The 20,039-nt window shown below is 39.9% G+C and overlaps 1 protein-coding gene across 6 annotated transcripts in view; it reads left to right on the top strand.

Annotated features, from left to right (window-relative positions):
• Positions 1 to 20,039, top strand: part of ARHGEF28 (Rho guanine nucleotide exchange factor 28) — a 263,386-nt gene that overhangs the window by 41,503 nt on the left and 201,844 nt on the right. The gene's annotated exons all lie outside the window — the stretch shown is intronic.

Genomic DNA, 20,039 nt, shown 5'->3' with positions numbered 1-20,039 from the left:
TTACTACCCAAGTAACCCTCTCTCTCCACCCCTCCCCACTCTTCTTACATGTATCCCACTGTGTTCTCTGAAGAAACACTAAATGATCAAGTAAATGGATGCAAAATAATACCCCCCTCTCCTGGGTTACCCAGTAGTCTATAGTACTCTCTTTAGGTTGTGATTTGCAGGTCATAAAATGTGTCTATAGACAGGCTTGGCCCAGCCATAATTAAAGATTAAAAAAAAAATACTGCTCCAATGCTAAATTGTAAAGTATCCCAAGTTTTATTCAATTATTTACTTTGTACTTACTTCCTCCTCGGTTGTATTCATTCCACCCTGCTTCCCTACCTCAAACCAAATAAACAAATCCACAAACCTAATCCTGGTAGAAAACCTTGTGGTTGGTCAACATACTGGTGTTGCTATATTGAACTTAGACCTACTGGTTATGCCCAGGCTAGGGAAGAGTCAGTTAACATTGCCTAAAGGAGAGAAGAGAGTTAAACAGACCAAACAAACATTTTTTCCCTGTCATATAATATATACTAATTAGAATAAAATGAAAAATACCGAAGCATTAAGAAAATAAGTCACTCATAATCTTACCCCCTATAAATAGTGTTATGTTAAAACATTAATACACTTTATTGCCCTAGCTGGTTTTGCTCAGTGGATAGAGCATTGGCCTATGGACTGTAGGGTCCCAGGTTCAATTCTGATCAAGGGCACATGCCTGGGTTGTGGGCTTGATCCCCAGGAATGATAGCTTATAGCTAACTAGTGGCCTGGTGCACGGATTTGTGCACATTGAAAGGAAATTAATTAGACATATTTTAATATCATTATTCGCCCTTTCTCTATAATAGAAGTGTCAACCAAATTCATGATCAACAATGACAGATCAAAACATGTGCATGCGATTGATGCTAGCAAAAGCTTTATATGTATTGCCCATGCGCAAGTCAACGTTTATTTTTAAATTGCCAGTGTGTGTCATATGTACTGGCCGGTCGGCTTTTTGGACGGTAGGATGGACAGTTGGATGGTCACTTAGCCTTTTAAATATATAGAGGATTACTATATATCTAAAAGGCTGGCACAACATGAATTAATTGCTTTCAAAATCACTTCACCATGGTTTGGTATTAAAAGGCAAAGTTTACTGTGTGCATGTGAGTGCATACCAGTGCCTGATTGTCCACAGCCTGTGTAGACCCAGGTTTCCAGAATGCTGGGTGGTGTTCCCATGATGGCTGCTCTTCGTGGTGGTTAACTTAGGTAGATAAAAACCTATTAACCCCAGAATGCTTATGCAGAAAGAAGGTCCAGCAGCCATCAAAACTCTAAGTGGGACTCAGGCAGCAAGGACTCTCTTCAGAAGGGCTCCTTGGTCAGAGCAACAGAAATAGCCTGGAGAGGAAGCCGATGAAATCTTGTTGTCCTTAGCCTTTAAGGTAGAATGTTCAAATGAAAGCCATTAAAATTCAACCAACCAGTCCGGCCAGTCTTGCTCAGTGGTTAAGCATTGACCTATGAACCAGGAGGTCTGGGTTCCATCCTGGTCAGGGCACATGCCCAGGTTTCAGACTCGATCCCTAGAAAGGGGCATGCAGGAGGCAGTCTATCAATGATTCTCTCTCATCATTGATGTTTCTGTCTTTCTCTTTCTCCCCCTCCCTTTCTGAGATTAATAAAAATATATTTAAAAAACAAACAAAAACACACACATTAATACATTTTATTAATTCTAAGGCACATTTTTTTTTCTTATTTTCATATCTGTGAAATTGAGATGCTCCTACACCGTGCATCCTGGCAGAAGTCATGACGTAGCTGTCATTACTTAAGCATGTGTGACCTTGGTCACATGGCTTATATTGTTGTCACTTCAGAATAGGTATGAACTTTGCTGGCACAACATGAATTAATTGCTTTCAAAATCACTTCACCATGGTTTGGTATTAAAAGGCAAAGTTACTGAGTACATACAAAGACATGGAACCAGCAGCATGATACATGATGAAATCTGTATAAGTTAAAACAAAATTCTAACATTAAAAAATGGGCAGTTTTTCTTCTAGTGGCATATAAAATGCATATTTTATATGGTTTTCTGTTGTTCTGACCAACTGATGGCATCTTATATTAATTATGTAAATTTTATATGTACATAACTGTATGTACATATATATGTTGTAACCTGATTTTTTTTCACTTAACATTTTATGTCAATATTATTACAGATTGACCTAAGCCAATCTGACCATTTGGCCTCATCAGTAAGGAGGTCAGTGAGGGTTATACTATAATGAAAACAAGTCTTAAGCCAAATTCTTTTGAATAAGTAATATGTAAACAGAGCAGACACAAAGGCTGTGCAGCAACTGGTTCCTGTATCTTGGTGCAAGCCTCCTGTCTGCCCACGGCCTTCAGAGGTTGGATAAATATGCACGTCTAGTTTCTCCCAGCTTACTACAATCTGGTTTATAAATCCTTACTATTTAAAAATTCATAGTATATTTTATTTTAAAAAAGCAAAAAGAAGAACTTAAAACTATGTTTAACCCTATCATCGATGATAAGCATTATTGACTTTTTTTTTCTTCTTCCAGAATTTTATCTATATTTGTGTGGAATTTTATCGAAGGTTCTTTTGCATTTGTTTAGATGATGTGTTTTCTTATTTGACTAATTGTGATATATTACATTGGATCTCTTAATTTTGATGCTTTCAAGTACTTCTACCAATCCTATTTCATTATTTTAACAGGTTCTTTTGGGAAAACAAATTAAGATAACCCTGTTAAGAACGTAATTTAGGTAGAACCAAAAAAAAAACCTAGAAATTGTAAAGAGTTATAACATTGAGATAATATCTTAAAATTATAAAACTACTAAGCATAATAATTGTATGCTAATGAATTGGAAAAGCCTCAGTAAGATAGACTTTAAAAATATAAACTACAAGATTTATCACAGAGGATGAGATCACATAAGTAGAACAGTGGTCATGAAGTAAGAAAATGTTAGAAATTATTCCCCAACTTCTTTTTGCCCTTTAAAAAGAGCACCTCATTCAGGTGGGTCCTATCGGTGATAATTTGTTTAATTTTTTGGCTTTTTATGGCAAACGTTTTTTCCCCTCACATTTTTTGGCAAATATTTTTGTTTGCTTGTCTTCAGGAAGGAGACTCTATCTTAGTATTGGGGATGCAAGGATATTCCTGAACTCAGCCCCAGACTCACTCTGACTTTGAAAATGAACTATAAGCCCTAACTGGTTTGGCTCAGTGGATAGAGCGTCGGCCTGCGAACTGAAAGGTCCCAGGTTCGATTCCGGTCAAGGGCATGTACCTTGGTTGCGGGCACATCCCCAGCAGGAGGTGTGCAGGAGGCAGCTGATCCATGTTTCTCTCTCATTGATATTTCTGACTCTCTATCCCTCTCTCTTCCTCTCTGTAAAAAATCAATAAAATATATTTAAAAAAAATAAATAAAGAAAGAAAATGAACTATGATGATCCACTTGCTATTGCCAGAAAAGAGAAACACTGCACTCTGATAAGTTAGAGAAGCAGCAGGGATTGACAAGACTGGTAGCTAGGAGTTTTATAGTATTGATTTGCAAACCTTAGGGATGTGAACACTGCAAATCCAATTTTCAGCCTCTGAGCAGCTTCCTGCATCTGTATTTAAAAGGGCAAAAAGGAGTAGTTCTGGAGGGCCAACCTATTTTTTCCCAATAGAAAAGATACAGTTTTTGCCTGACTGGCATAGCTCAGTGGTTGAGCGTCTACCTATGAACCAAGAGTTCACTGTTCAATTCCCAGTAAGGGCACACCCCCGGGTTGTGGGCTCGATCCCCAGTAGGGATGTGCAGGAGGCAACCCATCAATTATTCTCTCTCATCATTTATGTTTCTATCTCTCCCTTTCCCTTTTTTCTCTCTGAAATCAATAAAAACATATTTAAAAACAGGTACAGTCTGGGTTGAGATCTAGGCTTAATCTTTAGATTGAATGGTGGCTTAAGCTAGGGAAGAGTTGTAGTGATGAAGCTGATGAGAAGAGTGAAAGTCTGGGGATGGGTACATTAGTATAATTGACCTACGATGTTTATAGCATAAAACTCGTGGACATTACTTGCGAGTTTGAAAGTCCTATTTGTTATTTTTATTTTGTTTGTTTTAGTTTGTTGCTTTTAGTCTTATAGTTGTCATTTTCTAGTTTGTACATAAAAAGAGATAGGAAATGATGCAAGTAGAGCTTGAAAGAAGAGATTTTCGCTGACTGGGTATTTGATTGAATTTTGAAAGAGGAAGAGATTTTGCATTCACAAGCTAAATTGTGTGTTTTTGCTGGTGAATATTTTTTGGTTACTTTTAAAATGGACTTTTCCTTAAATTTTTGTTAAGGAAGGTTTTAAAACAAATAAATATACTTATTTACTCCTTTTCACATTATATTTTTATATAAAGTGTAATTAGCAATAATCTTCCCAAAAGATCAGTTCAGAACTGCTGTGACTAACACAGAAGAGCTCTTTCTTGGGAAATTGTTGATTTCAAAGGCTTTCCCACCCTTTTTTGTCAATTGGAATAGTTTTATGTTAAATGATTATTTAAATAATACTCATTATTAAAAATAAATAAAATTATTAAGAAGAAAGTAAAGATCACCTGAAATTCTACGTTTGAAAGAACTTTCCTTATGTGTGTGCATTTTTATTATCCTGGGCAGATCTCATTAATGCTTCCCCACCCCCACACTTACATTTACTACCTCACTTTCTGTCCTCCAGCCTCGTGCCCTTGCTCTCAGGAGCAGTAGTCCCCCCTGGGAACTTGTTGGAAATACACATTCTCAGACCTTCCCCCAGACCCACAGAATCAGCCACTCCTGATTTTTATCTCAGCAATATGTAAAGTCACGCTGCTTGCATCCCAGCAATATGTGTTTTAGCAGAACCTTCGGGTAATTCTGATGGAGTGCACTAGAGTTTGAGAACCAATGACAGTGCACATATTTCCACCCTTTTCTGTGCTCATACAACATATACATACATAATACAGATACAATCTTTAATACAATCATTAAAAAAAAATCTGGATCAGGTTATGTAGACTTTTCTATTTTTTCCAACTCAGCAGTACTTTGTAGAAATTTCTCCATCATCAGGTGTAGTTCAGATTTACTCTTTTAATCAGGGGTGGGGAACACCTAGCCCGCCATTTGGTCTGGCCCTGTCAAGGCATTAGGGTTAAGTTAATTAAATGTTTGACCAAATATAGCAGGCTAATTTTTAAGTTGATAATTTTGTATGGCCCGAGAATGATGTTATAAATATCCAAATGGCCTCTGACACAAAAAAGATTCCCCACCCTTGTTTTAAATGAATGGGTGTGGATTTAGCCAATTCCCTGTGGATAGGTAGTCACTGTGTTTCGGTCCTTGGCAACCATGAAGTTATTCACTAGACAGCCTTGTGCATGTCCTTGTCCATGTGTCCTTATATATTAATACTTTTGTCTTGATGAAGTAGATTCTCAGGAATGGAATTGCTGGATGAAGGGTGTACACATTTCAAATTTTAATGGGTTGCTTTGCAAATTAGATGTCACAGTTCACATTTTATTCAGGGCTATTAGAAATATTTAATACCTAGTGCCTCAGCTTTAATAACTGGTGATTATGGCACTGGCCAGGTGGCTCAGTTGGTTAGAGCGTCATCACGTAAACCAAAAGATTGGGGGTTTGATTCCTGGTCAGGGCACATACCTAGGTTTCCGGTTCTATCCTTGGTCGGGGCTTGTGCAGGAGGTAGTGGGAAGCAGCCGATAACTGTTTCTCTCTCACATCAATGTTTTTCGCTCTCTCTCTCTCTCTCTCTCTCTCTCTCTCTCTCTCTCTCTCTCTCCCCCTCCCTTCTCTAAAATCAGCGAACATGTCCTCAGATAAAGATAAAAGAACAAAATAAAACATAAAACCCCTGGTAATTATGAAATTGGGAGTTGTGTTCTCATTTTCATTGTGCACAGAAAGGTAGCTTTTTATTTTTTATTTATTTATTTATTTTTTTTTATTGCTTAAAGTATTACAAAGGGTATTACATATGTATCCATTTTATCCCCCCGCCCTAGACAGTCCCCTAGCCTCCCCTATCACCCAGTGTCTTATGTCCATTGGTTATGCTTATATGCATGCATACAAGTAAAGGTAGCTTTTTAAATTTTGTGTTATTAGCTTCATAAAAGTTCCAAAAAAAATTATCTTGCTTTATTTAACCTCTCCCCACTCTCCATGGTGCTTCATTTCTGCTATTTCCCAAATTCTGGTTAATATAAGCACTTAATCCATGGAGATTTTATAACATCTGCAGAGGGTGTGTCTGTGAACCCTTGCGTGTGGGCCCTCGCTCTCTTCCACCCTTCGGGAGTGTTAATGGTAGCAACTGCCTGAGAAGAGTATGATCATTTCTTTCTCTGGAAAATGCAAATTGTATAACCATTTGGGCAGAGGAGTTTTCACTTCAGTAGCTTGTTGCCAGCTGGATCTGAACTGCTTCCCGATTCACTGAACATTTTATGTTTATATTATTCTTTTATTCTGAGTCACAGTCTCCTGCTGTTTGATCCCAAGAATATTGGTTGCTGCTGCGCTCATTGCATATATGAATTGAAGGGTCAATCTGATGTTTAGGGATCCGATTAGCACTTCAAATAGCTGCGCTAAACCTCTCCTATTCGACCTCTTCTATTTCTGGGGCTCGGTGTGGTTTTCTTGAATCCTTGGCCAAGTGCACCCTCTTGGTCCCAGCCTTCTGGGGGAGGACCCGAGGACAGGTTCCTGGGCCGGTTTCCTAGCCCAGAGAGGCAGCTTCCTATTGAGGCGGTAAGTGACTCGGTGGCTTTGTTCTGCGTTCACCTGGCAGACGCCTCCTTCCTGATTCCTGCAAATCTCTCCGGCTTCTGGTTCCTGTTGAAGGAAATCCTGTCCTCCAGCTGCTGCCCTTCTCTGCTGTGGCTGTGCGTCCCTGATGGGCCCCTGTGACGGCCACTCTTGACCATCAGCTCAGAGTATTAGTACATGATCACACCTTCAGACCTTTGCAGATGCCGAAATGAAGGTTTCTAGAAGCAGTGACTTATTTGATCAAATTAACTCAGATGGTTTGACATGCAGGATTTTTAAATGCTGTGTTAGAAGCCGTATGTTTATTTACTAGTGGCCCAGTGCACGGATTTGTGCCCATTGAAAAGAAATTAATTAGAAGAAATACTTTAATATCACTATTCGCTATAATAGAAGTGTCAACCAAATTCATGATCGACAATGACAGATCGAAACACATGCATGCGATTGGCACCAGCGAGAGCTTTATATGTATCATGCATGCGTGAATCAATATTTATTTTTAAATTGCCAGTGCGTGTCATACGTACCGGCTGGTCAGTTGGTTAGATAGTCAGATGGACATACGGTCGGTCACTTAGCCATATATATATATATAAATTCTTTTGTGCAGAAAGTGAGTAGTAGATCCCATAATGAGCCTGGGGTCTTCCCACCTTCACTGGTTAATGAAAATGACTTTCCCCATTGTGCTGGCACCACAACACCCTTGAGTACCTGGCCAATTTCCCCATTGGCCAGGTACTCCAGGGTGTCATTTTGCCCTTTCCTGCCCTGCACTGTCCCTTGAGCTTTACAACATGAAGAATGCTGCCATCTGGACCTTAAAGTCTCTCATTTATCTCACATTATTTGTCCTTTTAGAGAATGCTGCCTGTAACTAAGTCTGGGCAAGCCCTGACCCTCTAAAGCTCATTTGCTCACCAAATTCTGGGCCCAATGACTTGATGGTCGTTTGCCCCATCAAGTTCTCCAGCTCAAGTTAGTAGATATTTCATTAACTCAGGTGTCAGAGGGTGTGGGTGAAGGTTTTTGTTGTTGTTTAAATACATGTCAGTGTAGATAATTCTGGTTTTCAGAATGGAATCAGGAGGGGCTTTTACCTGAAATAAACTTGTAGATCATGAGTTTACTTTGTGCAAATTTGTTTTTAGCAAATTATGTTAACATTACCAGTGTCTCAACTTAAAAACAGCAGCCTGTGCATCTCAACTAATTGCCACCTGTTGGGTGGTTTCCATTGTTCAAGCTGGGCTGGCTGAAGTTGGCTCTCCTTGGTGGCTGTTGCTCTCTGCTCACTTAACTTGACCCTTTTCTACCGTCTCTGCCTGGTTTTGCTTTTACCTTTTTGCCTTTTCTCCTGTTTTTCCGTTGAGGGGGCAAATGAAGCCCAAAGCATGGTGTGTTCTAGCCATAGAGCAGGAGAGCCGCGGGAGCTCCGTCACGCTGCTTGGTCAGCAGCCACCAGATGTCAGCTCCTGGGAAGTCCGAGATCCTTCGCTGCTGCAAGAGATTGCTTGATGGTTCTGGCAGGAACAGAGGGGAAAAACCACTTCTCAGACTTGAACAAAACCTCTGACTTAGAGATGCTATATAAATCCTCCATTGACTTCAACCCTGTCCAGATTCTTAAAGAAACTGTATCTTTTCCTCTCAACACAATGGCACTTTATAGTGTCCCCTTCTACAGTTACCAATGAGACCACAGACTTCTGACAAAAGGCCTGAAGGTAAAATGTCCAACTCCAGGAAACCGCAGGCCGCATGAGCCCAGCACCCATCTTTGAACGAATTCCTTTGTGCCTGGGGGCTGTGGGTATATAAGTACCAAGTGTTCTTAACGTCTTATTGTCTCACGTCCCAGATTTCAGTGACAGCCCCACAGTTTTGGGTACTATGTAGCCCTGTATTTTTTTTTTTTTTAACACAGAACTTGAAATAACTGACATTTGTTCTATTTGAGTTTAAAAAAATTATTACCATCTTAAGCAAGAATTTTAGGCATGGTGGGTATAGGTCAGATTTTTGTCATGGGAGAGTTGTAGAAGAAATAAGATGTGATCCAGTGAAATGTTTTATTTACACACTAGAGCCGGGTGCACGAGATTTGTGCACTTGGGCGGGTTTGGGGGGTGGGAGAGGGGTCCCTCAGCCCAGCCTGTGCCCTCTGGCAATCGCAGTCCAGGACCCCTTGGGGGATGTCCGCCTGTCCACTTAGGCCCAATCTGTCCGAGGATCAGGCCTAAGCTGGCAGTGAGACATCCCTCTTGTAGTCCAGGGCTCTTGTAGTCTGGGACCCCTTGCCCCTTACCGCCTGCCTGCAGCGGAGGTGGGAGAGGCTCCTGCCACCGCCGCTATGCTTGCCAGCTGTGAGCCCGGCTTCTGGCTGAGCTGCTTTCCCCTGTGGGAGCACACTGACTACCAGGGGGCAGCTTCTGCATTGAGCATTTGCCCCCTAGTGGTCAGTGCACGTCATAGTGACCGGTTGTTCTGCCGTTTGATTTATTTGCATATTAGGGTTTTATTATATAGGATTCTGCAAAGGCAGCTTTCATGAAAGGTGTGATATATAGTGATGCATTATCAACAATTTCTTCTGCTCACCCCCAAGGCTCTATGTGTGTGTGTGTTGAATAATTTGTTTCTAATTCCTGACTCCTTTTCTTTTCCATAATTTAGTGCAGTCTGGCTTTACCTTGTTCTATTTATCAAAACTGATTTCATGAAGATTGTGTCACTTATTTTGCTCTTGCTCAATCCAAGGTGTCTTTTTCTTAAGTCCTTTAGTTGCAATGCACTATTCCAAGCACTAAGGATATAGCCAAGATGGAAACAGACAAAGTCCTAGGACCCCATTCTCCCAGAACCCACTTGAGAGTGGAGAGATGGACAATAAAGTAGGTACACAAATAAAAGCAGAAGGACTTCAGATAATGGTATGCTTTAGGATAGTACAACAGTGTGATATGGTAGAGAATGTGTGGGAGAGACTAATTTGATAGGGTGGGAGTCAGGATCCATGGAGAGCCTTCTAGAAGAAGGATAAGAAACAAAGGCCCTAAAGTAGGAATAAACTTCATGTATTTGAGGGGCAGCAAAGGCCAATGTGGCCAGCGCATCATGAGAGAGGAGACAGGTCCCAGAGGTGGGCAAAGCTAGATCATGGAAAGCTTTGGTGGCCAAGGTAATGAATTGAGAGATTGGTGGGAGTCTAGTGGGGAAGCTGTCTGATCTGATTTATTATTTTAAAGTGTACTTTTGGTGTCCTCCAACTCTGCTGGTTCTCTTCGAGTTCCTTCTTTGTCTATTGAGCTTTCTTCTCTGTGTACGTGGGTGTTCCCCAGGGCCCACTCCTTTTTCCTCTTCTAGGCGAGCTCATCTCTCCTTGTTTCAACCGTGGCTCCTCCTTGAAGGCTCTCCTCCTGACCTCTGCCCATGCTGCATCTTCGGTTTCCAGATGGCCTGTTTGCTTTCTATTCAATTATCCAGCCTTAGCTTCAAGCCCAGACTGTTAAATTAAAAAAAAGTTCTCTTCTAAAGCAACCCCTTTTCCAACTTCCTGATGCTGGTTACCATACCACCATTCTCCCAGGCAACCCAGCTTTGGATATGTGTATTCATAATTGCTCCATTTCTGTATTCTCTGTAGTTGATCAGTCATCAAAATGTGTTGATGGACATGGCTGTCTCTTTTTTCTCCTCTGCCAGTATCCTAATTTATCTTTGGATTTCTGCCTTTAGCCTCCTCAGAGTTGCCCTATTCTCAGACTTTGTGAACACTTTATTCTCCCCGTTCAATATTGGTTGTCCCCCTACATTTATCTCTTGTTTTGTAGCCATGTCATCTCTCTACATTGGTAGACTTTCTCCTCTTATCTCCAGGACTTTCCTCAAAATGCTCTAGTTCCATAACCAGGACTGTTGCTAAGGTAGGAATGGGATACCAGGTTGTATCTAGTTTATGATACTGGAAAGCTGTGCATTTGGTATTTTCTTGGCAATTTTCTAAGGCTTGATTTCACTTTATGGGCTAGGTTATCATTTTGGAGTCTACTTAGCAACGATCAGGATATATTTCTACCCCATTGTGTCTTGGGAATAGCCTGTGGGCTGAAGGGCTGGGCTTTCCAAAGCCAAGGGTAATTCAAAGAGAGTAATAGCTTCCTGCTTTAAAAAATGGATTATAATTTAAAAATTAAAATGCCATTTAGTAATACCAACATTCACATTTTAGTAGGACAAACCATTTGGAGCAAAGTAAACACCTGGGTCCAATGAAATAGCTTGAACATGAAACATTTCTAATAAATCTGTCATATGCTAAACACTGTATAGTACAGTATACACTTTAATGAGTTCTCATTTAATGTTTTACAAAAACCCTGTGAGGTAGGAATTAGCCTCCATTTATAGATAATAAAATTGAGGTTTGAAGAATTGGGTTGGTATTCCTTCATCAGCATTTATCTATTTGGGCCAGGAACTGTGATTGGCCCAGTGAGGTTGGCCATTCAGCTGAATTATGATGGAACTTGGATTTGAACCACATATCAGTCTAGGTTGCTCTCATTTATACTATAATAGTCCCATGGACACAGAGTGTTACCCTTTGTTATATCAAAATCCCTCGTGTAGCCAGCTGGTGTGGCTCAGCGGTTGAGTATCAACCTATGAACCAGGAGATCATGGTTGGATTCCTGGTCACGGCACATACCTGTGTTGTGGGCCTCATCCCCAGTAGGGGGCATGCAGGAGGCAGCCAATCAATGATTCTCTCTCATCATTGATGTTTATATCTCTCTTTCCCTCTCCCTTCCTCTTTAAAGTCACTAAAAATATACTAAAAAAAATACCTAGTGTAATGTTCAGTGCACTGTAGACTTCCAGTATATGTTTGCTGATTGCATTTCTGCAGAATCATTGACTGGGAGGCAAGCTTGCTCTCTGACCCTTTATAAGAGCACTCCAGATAATGGCTGTGGTCACTGTGGGGGAGGGCCCCAGTGACAAAATGTTTGATGATAAAGATGGTGCTTGGGCACACCTGTGACACTGTATAAACTCCGTCCATCATAAGCTTTAACCATACCCTCCTCCTCTCACTTCTTTTTAAATGTCATACTTATTTCCTCTCAAAGTCCTCTAGTCTCTCTACTTTTATTTGAGGTGGCTTTTGTTTCATGTCTCATCCGTTAAGCTTGTAAATACCAGAACAGCAGGGATTTATTTTTTTTGCTGTTCATTGACTTTTCAGTGCCAGTTGAGCACCATGCTTAGTGAATACTTGTTGAATGAATACATGGTTCTATTTAGTTCCATTCAATAAACTGTTCCAGGTTCAACCTGCAACACAGTTTAGTTTTATTGTTTGCTCATTTCTCTCCTATTGTGTATGTTTCCCCAGCAGGTATGTAACCATCCTTAATTTTGGGATGGGCACAGTCATGTTGGTTTTTGGTACACTAAGGGTGCACAGAGTCCGGGGGATGGTCAAGCAGAAGGTGGCTATCATCACAAAGGTCAGGAAATTGGGAGGTTTCGGGGGAATATGTTCTAGAATTTGAATCAACTAAACTTTGAAGTACTATATGGAAGATGTCAAAATTATGCAATAGAAATTAAGGAAATTTTTGTGGGGTAGACAGTTCCTACCTGAGAATTAGAATTTAACAATGAAAAAGTTCTGATAAATAGTAGGAAGTGAAAAGCTTACCTTCTCTAATAGAAGATACTTGAAGAGTCCCTTAACTTGGGAAAGATTATCTATGACCCATATCACAGAACTCCCCTTTGGCATTATTTACTAGTATCTCCCAGTTCTTATAGTTGCTATGCTCCATGTCTTTGGAGGAAAACTATTTTTGCTACTTGTTTAGAGCACCTTGTTGTGCTCTACAGAATGTTCTTAGACTTTGACTATTTCATTAGAATCACACTACTAGTTTGCAGAGGAAGTGAACTTAGAGATGTTAGGTGACTTCGCATGAGTGCATTTGTGCATGCATTCATTCACATGACAAATTTTATGTGCCAAGTACTAAGTGAGATGTATAGGCAGGGACAGATGGAGGTTTTGTGGGGCCTGCAACTTATGCAATTTGAAGGATTCCTTTCCTGAAAAGGAATACAAAACTATAAATACAAACTTAGATCAAAAGTGAGTATAATGAGAAATTACAAAATTTTAAAAAGCTGACAAATTCCATAAACATAAAAAAAAAGTATTCTCAATTCAGCTTCCTCTTAGCCAGATCCTGAAAATTCCTTCAGACACACAAACAGGAAAGGAAGTGGATCCAGTAGAGAGAGAGAGATTTAGGGAGAAAACTCAAAGTAATTTAGAAACAGTTGCTGGTGTAGACCATGTTAGAGAGTAAGTTTATCCTCTGTAAAATTCCCAAAGACTTTTGTGCCAACTTGGAATTTGAAATGACCAGGATGTGGAGCAGCATATAGATGAAAGCTGGTTTCTGCGGGAGATCCAGGGGTGTGGGAAGTGGTGAGCATGATAGAGAATTTGAAAATGTAGGTCACTAAAATGGAATAATGCATTTAAACATCAACATAATTGTTTATTGTTTAGAACATGGCCCAGGTTGGATAGCTCAGTTGTTTAGAATGTCATCCTGACACCCTAAGGTTGCAAATTTGATCCCCAGTTAGAGCACATAAAAGAAGTAACCAATGAATGCATAAATACATGGAACAATAAATTGATGTCTTTCTCCCTGTCCCTCCCCCCCCTTCCTCTATCTCTCTCAAATCAATTAAAAAAGCTTAGAATATGGTCTTAGTTATTGAAAGTGGCTTTCTAGAAAGAAGAAACATAGCTTCTTGTATTCCTTTGAGAAGAGATTACAGATCCACAGAAAAAAAATAAAATGATCACTGAAGCAACTATTTTTAGCAGATTATTTAATAAAGTTGCACCATTAAAGCATTAATCCATTTAAATGTCCTTGGCTACCCATAAATTAGATTAAGAATATTTGTAGGTTAAACAAGAATCACACATTTTGCCATTTAAACTCATAAAATGTTGTATAAATGAGGTACTGCATGTTTTAGTAAGGCACTGAAAACATTTTGTGTGAATCATAATATAAAAATATCCCAAGGATTAGTGAATCAAGTATGAGCTGAATGACTTTTTGGGGGTCTGAGATTAGCTTTCATAATAATGCAGTTTATTATGCTTTTATTTTGAATTGTGACTTTTATGGCTCTTTACACCTATTTTTCATTAATGTTTTGAAAAAGTTACATATGAATGAAATTATAGTTTAGCAGGAGAGTGCCCTCTTTAATAAAACTCACTGGCAAACACTTTTGCTATTCACACTAAAATGTTTGCATTCAGATTTTCATATACTAGATTCATTTGAATTGGGAGCAATCTATACATCCTTGTGTATTCTTGAATTTTAAAAAGGTATTTATACATGGGTGGGAGAGAATTAAATATGAAAATAGATGATACTGTGTCAAAACCACTAACTGAATTTAATTGTAAGCTTCCCCCCAGGCAAAACGGGGAAGAAAATAGGCCAAATTGTGGTGAGTATAAGTTGATAGATGACAAGTTGTCAGTGGAATTTCTGAGGGTAACTGCCATTGTGCTTTCGGTGGAAGCTGGGTTGACTGGGAAGGATAATCAGCCATCAAATGGTGTGTAGGCTTTGATTAAAGAATGGGTACTCAGAATAATTTTTGAAGCATTTTTGATGGCAGAGACAATGGCATATTCATATGTGCAACTTCCTCTCTGCCATCCCTAACCCCTGGCAATCACTAGTCTCTTCTCCACCTCTATCATTTGGTCACTTCAAAATGTTTTGTAATGAAGTCACCAAGCATGTGATCTTTCGAGGATGGCTTTTTTCACTCAGGATAATGTCCTGAAGATCTGTCCAACTTGTGTGCAGCAGCAGCTTGTTCATCCCTGTTGATGAGTAGTATCCCATAGTATGGACCTACCACAGTTTAACCATTCACCTGTGCCACAGTCTTTTGCAGCAAGGGTTCAGGAACCTAGAGAAGGGGCTGCAACATAAATGAAGAGACTAGACAAGAAATATAAATTTGGAAGGCATTGTGGAAAGCCAGGCGTAAACCCTCCTCTAGTAGAAAGGCTCTCTGACTTTTCCATCCCCTTTGCTTTTATTTTCTGGAATATACATATGCCCTTTAGCAAAGCAAACACACATCAATGGCAAGGTTTGGTAAACAATAAAGGATTATCAGGTTAGGGAAATTGTCTTTAGCTGTTCAGCCAGAACCATGGTCGGCAAACTCATTAGTCAACAGAGCCAAATATCAACAGTACAATGATTGAAACTTCTTTTGAGAGCCAAATTTTTAAAACTTAAACTGTATAGGTAGGTACATTGTTATTAACTTAATTAGGATATTCCTGAGGCTTAGGAAGAGCCACACTCAAGGGGCCAAAAAGCCACATGTGGCTCGAGAGGCGCAGTTTGCTGACCACGGAGCCAGAATTATATGCAGATTTTCAGCCCTGCTGAATATCAAAGTCCATCAGCCTTCTGATGGACTTCTTGCATTTATTATGCTAACTACTGTTGGTCTTTGCCTCCAGCACACCTATTGTAGGACATTTTGGTTGCTTCCAGGTGCTGGCTATTATAAATAAAGCTGCTGTTAACAAGTCTATAGGTTTTTGTGTGGACATAATTTTCATTTTTTTATGGGATAAATGTCCAGGGATGCAATTGTTAGGTTGTATGGAAAGTGTATGTTTAGTTTTTAAAGGAACTGACAAACTAATTTCCAGAGTGGCTGTACCATATTGTATTCGCACCGACAATGTATGAAAGATCTAAATTCTTTGCATCCTTGTCAACATTTTGCATTATCAGTATTTTTTAAAGAATTTTAACTTATTGATTTGCCAGGATTTTTGGCCTGAATTAGATAGGAGACTGATTGCATGAGGTATTTTGATTACTTTTTTTTTTCTATGAGTTTTTCTTTGTTTCTGACATGCTCAATAAGTGTAATATTAGGCTTTGATACCCCAAAGTGAAAACTGCTCATCAGTGTCCTCAGGAAGACCACCCTTCAATCCACCACAAGCTGTTTAATTGCTTGGGTTGGGATTTGTGACTGGTCAGCAGGTTTAATAATCACCACAGTGTCACCACATCTTGCGGAAGAAAAATGACACTTACATAAACTTTCAGATTAGCCCAGTCAGTATAGTATGGTTCACTGGGACCTCATTCTGTTGTATTGTGGTTTCTTGAGGTTTCTGCTCCACCATTTGCTAATATTTGATAGAGGCAGGGCAGAGGGGATAGGAGGTTCACGGACACAATTTGGGTAGAATAGGTAAAACACTTTCATAGGTGCGTTGAAGGATTTCATGTTTGGGGACTGGACACTTAGACATTTTAGAACTGAATGCTTCTACTTGTGGCTTGTGACCCCTGCTTAGGTGGCATTTAACCCTATGAATTGCTTTGCCTTCATAAACGGTGTAAAATAGAGGTGGAGTATCTTCTATCTATTGAAAGCCATTGACAGATGGGGACAGAAGCAACCAAGATAAGCAACCATTGAGTCAGGCTTATTAAAACAAACAAACAAAAAATCTTTAAAGATACACTACTCCTCAGTCTGTTTTGGTTCAATTATCAACCTTCACTCAATCAGTGCTCCCACCTTCTCTGTTAACCAACTTCACATTTCCTGCCTAATATCTCTCTCCTTCCACTTCTGGGTTAAATGTATGACATTTGAGCTGAGCATCGAGCAGCATCTGGCACAGAATAAGCACTCAGGAAATGTTTACTGATTAGACTAAGTCACAAACACTGTGATCAGCATCACCCTTCCCAATTTTTCTATGAGTGAAAACCACCTAGTGGCCACTGTTCTAGCCAGATTAACCCCTCTCTGTGAATCATCTTCAGTACGAGTGCCTTTGAAAGAAGAGTTGGCCATTTGATTTTGTGTTGATTTTGGGGAAGAGAAAGGAAGAAGGATGCAGGGCAGCCCATGAAAGGAAACCAAGTTTTAGTGTGCCTGGTGTGTGCTCGGGGAAATCCAATTTCTGGCCAGAGTTTCCTGGGATTGTGATTTCCTGGACACTTTTAGATGTTTGAAGAATATGTTTTTATAGACCATGTTGTCATCTCAGATGTTGACCTCTGATAACAGGAATGACATTGGCAGTGAGTAAACTAGCTCAGTGGTCGGCAAACTCATTAGTCAACAGAGCCAAATATCAACAGTACAACAACGATTGAAATTTCTTTTGAGAGCCAAATTTTTTAAACTTAAACTGTATAGGTAGGTACATTGTTATTAACTTAATTAGAGTACTCCTAAGGCTTGGGAAGAGCCACACTCAAGGGGCCAAAGAGCCTCATGTGGCTCGCGAGCCACAGTTTGCCGACCACGGAACTAGTTTATTGCTAATTGCTGAGTCGTGTGAGTGCATACTAGTGCTTGACTGTCCACAGCCTACGTAGACTCAGGTTTCAGGAATGCTGGGTGGTGTTCCCATGATGGCTGCTCTGTGTGGTGGTTAACTTAGGTAGATAAGAACCTATTAACCCCAGAATGCTTATGCAGAAAGAAGGTCCAGCAGCCATCAAAACTCTAAGTGGGACTCAGGCAGCAAGGACTCTCGTCAGAAGGGCTCCTTGGTCAGAGCAACAGAAATAGCCTGGAGAGGAAGCCGATGAAATCTTGTTGTCCTTAGCCTATTCAAATGAAAGCCATTAAAAATCAACCAACCAGCCGGGCCAGTCTTGCTCAGTGGTTGAGTGCTGACCTATGAACCAGGAGGTCACAGTTTGATTCCCATTCAGGGCACATTCCAGGGCTATGGGCTCTATCCTCAGTAAGGGCAGCCAAAGAATGATTCTCTCTTATTATTGATGTTTCTATCTTTCTTCCTCTCCCTTCGTCTCTGAAATCAACAAACATATTTTTTAAAAAATCAACAAAACAACATTGACAGTGATTTTAATTTCTCTGTGTCAAAGTTAAATGTATCAAGGGGAAACATACAACATTTAAAACAGATTCTACTGAAGTTCATATGTCACAATTAGTCTGTTTTCTCACTGGAATGTGAGCTGTGAGGGCAGAGACTTTGCCTCTGCTTTTTGCTGCTCTGTCTCAGGTACTGGGCTCAGTAGACACTGAAAAAAATGACACTTACATAAAGGAAAATGACATTTAGTCTTAAATTTATAAATCATGACTTGTAAGGAAGTTCTAGGTCAACTTAGAAGTTTGGAGAAAAAACTCTGGTGTGAGACTTTTACTCAGAGGAGGAGACATTTGTATAAAGGCCCCAGATAAGACAAAACATAGTTACAGAAAGTCAAGGTGGCGCCTAGGGGACAAACAGCTTCCCAGAACAATTTCCTAGGTAGGTGTCCTCTTCGCATGTTCTCCCTCTCCTTTCTCCTCTCTTTCTGTTCCTGCTTTACGTTCAGCAAATATGATTATCTGCAATGTATGAATAATGTGTGATTTTAATCCTTAACTCGAAGGACCATTAATAGGGGTGTTTTCAGATTGGCAGCCCTGACGCTGCAATGCTTGATTTTTGTAGAGCTGTGAGTGCTGGAGTTAGGATCCTGACCTGGTCATCTGAAACCTGCTGCCGTCTCTTCTACCTGAGTCTGACACCTACATAGACTCTCGTCCTCTCCCCTGGGAATATGTGGCTGCCTACCTCATTCCCCAGGGGTACAGCATCACATGCCTTACCCTACATGGGCACCTGACCAGAGCTGGACCTAATAGTTAGTGTCCCTCTAGGTCCTACCCCTTCTTGGCTGATCTCATTTTGTAGTTGCCTATGATAAGAGCAGAGAGGCAAATTCAGAAGGTTGTATGTCTAGAGCAGGGGTGGGCAAACTTTTTGACTCGAGGGCCACAATGGGCTCTTAAACTGGACCGGAGGGCCGGAACAAAAGCATGGATGGAGTGTTTGTGTGAACTAATATAAATTCAAAGTAAACATCATTACATAAAAGGGTACGGTCTTTTTTTTTTTTTTTTTTTTTTTTAGTTTTATTCATTTCAAACGGGCCGGATCCGGCCTGCGGGCCGTAGTTTTCCCACGGCTGGTCTAGAGGGTAACTTATCTTTGAGGTAAGGGTGATAGTGTAAATGTGTAAAGCGTGTAAGGAAGCAGTAGTTGGTAATAAGAGGGTGACTATGCTTAGTCTATCCTGAGTTGGCGGGGATATTAGTTCTGTCTCTCATCTGACTGAGGCATTCCTATCTCAGTCCAAGGATAAGAAGAAGAGCTTGACAGAGTGGGCTGGCTTGGGAGTTCCAAAGAGCAGACTTACAATATCTTTGAGTACTGAATCTAAGAAGAAATTGAGGAATGCCCAAATATGTAGATATAAGTTACTATCATATATGTTTTAAATAGAGCCATATGTTCCGTTTAATGTAACCATCCCTCATCTTTGAGCAGTATGCAGAGACAAGCTCATAGATTTCTATGAATTTTCTTCATAAAATTTTAAAAAAACTTATGTAAATTTTTTTATTGTCTCCTGGTAGTGACTTTCCATTAACCAAAAAAAAAAAAGATTAATTCTCTATAATTAAACAAAATACAAACAAAACACACACTGTATTAAATGCATACATTTTTATATAAACAGGTAAGTGTGTTTCTGGAAGATAGAAGTTGATGAGTAATCCTGTACAGGCTGGGAGTAAACTAAAATCCTAGAATAATGGGCTTGGGAGAAAAATTGAGAGACTGCCAAATCTACCTTCTGCACTCAGAAATTACGAAGAGCCAGTTTCACTTGTGGGAACAGCTGCCCTAATCCTCTGCAAATGAAAATTCTGCCTGATTGGTTGAGTAGCTAGGCGTTTCTATTGCAACTTTCATTGTCTGATTGGTTAATTAATGTTTAAAATTTGTTTTTCTTTTGGTCTCAAGATAGTTTTATTTACTTGCAGCAAATAAAGGAGACAGGGGATTAATATCCAAAGCTCTGCCTCCCCAAGGGAAGCTTAACCATTGTTTATATACAGGGGTGGGCAAAAGTAGGTTTACAGTTGTTCATATGGAAAAGGACATGCAAGTTATGATTATTACGACAGCTTTATTAACTCAAAAGAATGTCACGAT

This window comes from Myotis daubentonii, chromosome 4 (genome assembly GCF_963259705.1).
Source record: "Myotis daubentonii chromosome 4, mMyoDau2.1, whole genome shotgun sequence".
Classification (NCBI taxonomy): Eukaryota; Metazoa; Chordata; class Mammalia; order Chiroptera; family Vespertilionidae; genus Myotis; species Myotis daubentonii.
The sequence above is the reverse complement of the archived record's forward strand: the minus strand, read 5'-3'. Positions and strand labels throughout refer to the sequence as shown.